Raw genomic sequence first — 2,979 nt, 5'->3', positions numbered from 1 at the left:
GCAGACAGTTTGGCCAGTGCCCTCCTCTCTCCCACCACCTCAATGGAGTCCAGGGGGCAGCCACAGACTGAGCTGGCTCTTTTTATCAGTCTGTTGAGTCGGCTCTTATCACGCTCAGAGCACCCCCCCTCCTCAGCACACCACTGCATAAGAGACCACCGATGCCACCACAGTGTCATAGAACATCCTCAACAGTGGCCTGCACACACCAAATGATGCAAGCCTCCTCAGCAGGTGTAAACGACACTGATCCTTCTTATACAGAGGTCTGCAAACTCCAACTACAGCGCAGTGTAGATGCATTGCACGGTCAGTGGAGCCACTGATAGGACTGTGTTAGAAAAATGTCTATTAAGATGAAAAGGTAACTGTCTCTCCTCTGCTATGTTTTCAAAAATTAACAGATTCAACTGTTAAAAGAAATTGCACAACTTTGCACAAACAGAATTCAGATCCTTTCAGTAAAGTAGTAACATTATACTGGTAAAACATGAGTGAAACTGTGACAGTTACTATCAGTAAATGTACTCGGTTAGCAGAACAGCCCCTGAAAACTGATTATCATACACACTTCTATGTACAGTTTGGTTCCAGTGGGTTCCAATCTAGAGATGTTTAGATGAGAAAACATCGTTACGACCCCTGGTGACTGGCTGCTGTGTTTATGTGGCAGATCCTTCATGGCCTTTGTTTGGGGAGATGGTTGAGTTGACTTTCATGTGTGGGCCTGGCTGAGGAGGGATGCTCCAGAGCCCACCTGGCCTGGACCTCCACTTTCATCCAATCAAACTGCAGCAATCGCCACACCTGGGGTTTAAATCTGCAGCTCAGCTCACAGTCCAGTCGTGTGATTTGGTCTAAACAGTTCTCTGTATCTCCTGTTTGCATAACTTAGTTTAGAAGTGTCTCGTGTTTCGGCAGCACGTGCAAATTTCTGTTAGCGGCTGCATAAGTCGGTCAACAGTTACTCGTGACTTGTGCTTTCTGTGATGTGTTTTTAGGCACTTGTTTGTTTCATTTCTTTTGTTCGTTGTGGGTGCTGCTATTGTGGCTATGTTTAGGTAAGGAGTTTGATTGTTTCGTTTTGTTTAACTACTTTTATTAACTCTGATAGCGTTTGTTTGATTTTTATTTGGTTCTTTGATTTGGCCACTTCCACCAGCCCTGTTTTCTTGCTTTATCCTTCCAATAACATGCTTTTTTTTTTTTTAGCTGCACCCAGCTGACCCTAGACAACTGGGTCATAACAGTCACTTCTCAACTCAATTCAGAAGACACCTGAAATATGACAAGAGGCTGTAACTAGGCTCTACATTTTTGTTAGAGGTAAAGGTCAAGAATGTAAGAGACCATGCATTGTGTTTTATAATCCTATTGTCTAGTTTTTCAGGAAAACTGTCGTGGAACAAAAAGCGCAAATGAAAGAGTAGAGGTGTAAAGCAATACACAAAAAAATGTCACTTAAGAACAGTACTTGTCAGTGTACTTGAATAAATGTTGTTTATTATGTTGCCTTAAATGATCATCATCATCATCACATGACATCCGAGAAAGATTATCATAAACACACTCGCACACTGAGAGATGGATAATGCGAGCGCAAATTGGTGTGTTTGTTTCTTTAGCATTTATTTAGTCGTTAAACACAATTACAGTGTAATTACAGAGCTGATTAGCAGCACTGATTGCTGCTGCAGACATCCAGACATCGCTGACAAAGAAAGAGGAGCACCCCTGACAACAAGGGTCAGCAGCAGAGAGACATTTTCTGCAATAATTTTTAAGTCTCATTAACAGAAGAAAAACAGGTTTGGTAAAAAATATTTACGTAACAGAGGTCAACCTTGGTCCTTCTAGAAATGGGGATGTTAGAGAGTTGTTCCTGATAAGCAGCTGGTCAGCTGGTGGTTGTAAATCATCACATGATATGATGAGATCTGAATCTGATGCATAAAAAAAACAAAACAATAAACACCAAATGTTAATGTTTAAACTTCGAAAGCTGAACGGATAGGAACAGGAAGTGTCATTTCAGACATCAGACGGAAGTTAAATCTTTAAGGTAAGCGTTCATAAAGCTGCTCATCTTGTTGCTGTTAGGTAACAAGTCATTCATCATGTTCTCCAACCTGCCAGTCGAGTTAGCTTCCAGGTACGAAGTGTCCTGACACACAATCACTGCATGAATCAACTCTCTGTGACGTCTTGAGTAGGACCTTTACAAGGGACCCATGTAGGTGTCACGAAACAGAGAATTATAACTTTAAAGTATTCCGTTCATACAGAAGGTTTTGCATACTTTGTGTTGCACGTTAATGTCTGCTTTTGATGCAAAAGAGACAGAGTGACTTTGTACAATTTCGGATTAGGTGCCTGATGCAGGATGGGAAGAAGAAAGGCATGCAGATGCTGACATCTAGTGGAGATAAATGGAATTACAAATCAGTTGTGTCTTCATTAATCTGCCACCTCCTTCCATGGTGAGCATTTGACCTGCAGGCCCAAAAACCACATTCTTCTGGAACCATTCAGCTGTAAAAACCCTCCTAACTGACAACTGTGATAGTTATTTTATTGTAGATATCACACAAAACTTCCATAAAATAAAAAACCTGCCAGTTCAAACTGCATTCAGGATCAGACACTTCTGCAATTACTTCTCCAAAACCAGTTCGGAGAAGGTTTGAGGAGGCAGCAGTTCAGCTTTTTAACACAGTGAGCCAACCCACCCTCATGCACACACACAACATGGACAGACCGCAGAGTATGCCCCTATGTGTTTGTTTCTATGTGCATGTGTGTGTGTGTGTGTGTGTGTGTGTGTAGGTGTGTGTATGTGTGTGTGGTGAGGTAGTGAGGGGGCTCCGGCTTCTGCCAGAGTCTGTGGAACCTGATACTTGATGACTCCCCATCACAAGAATGTGAGTTTCCTTCTCTTGGAGCATCTGGCCCGAAGCCCGGCCACATCTCCATCTGTGT

Source organism: Stegastes partitus, unplaced genomic scaffold, assembly GCF_000690725.1.
Source record: "Stegastes partitus isolate 25-593 unplaced genomic scaffold, Stegastes_partitus-1.0.2 Scaffold234, whole genome shotgun sequence".
Lineage (NCBI taxonomy): Eukaryota > Metazoa > Chordata > Actinopteri > Pomacentridae > Stegastes > Stegastes partitus.
Note: the sequence above shows the minus strand (reverse complement) of the source record.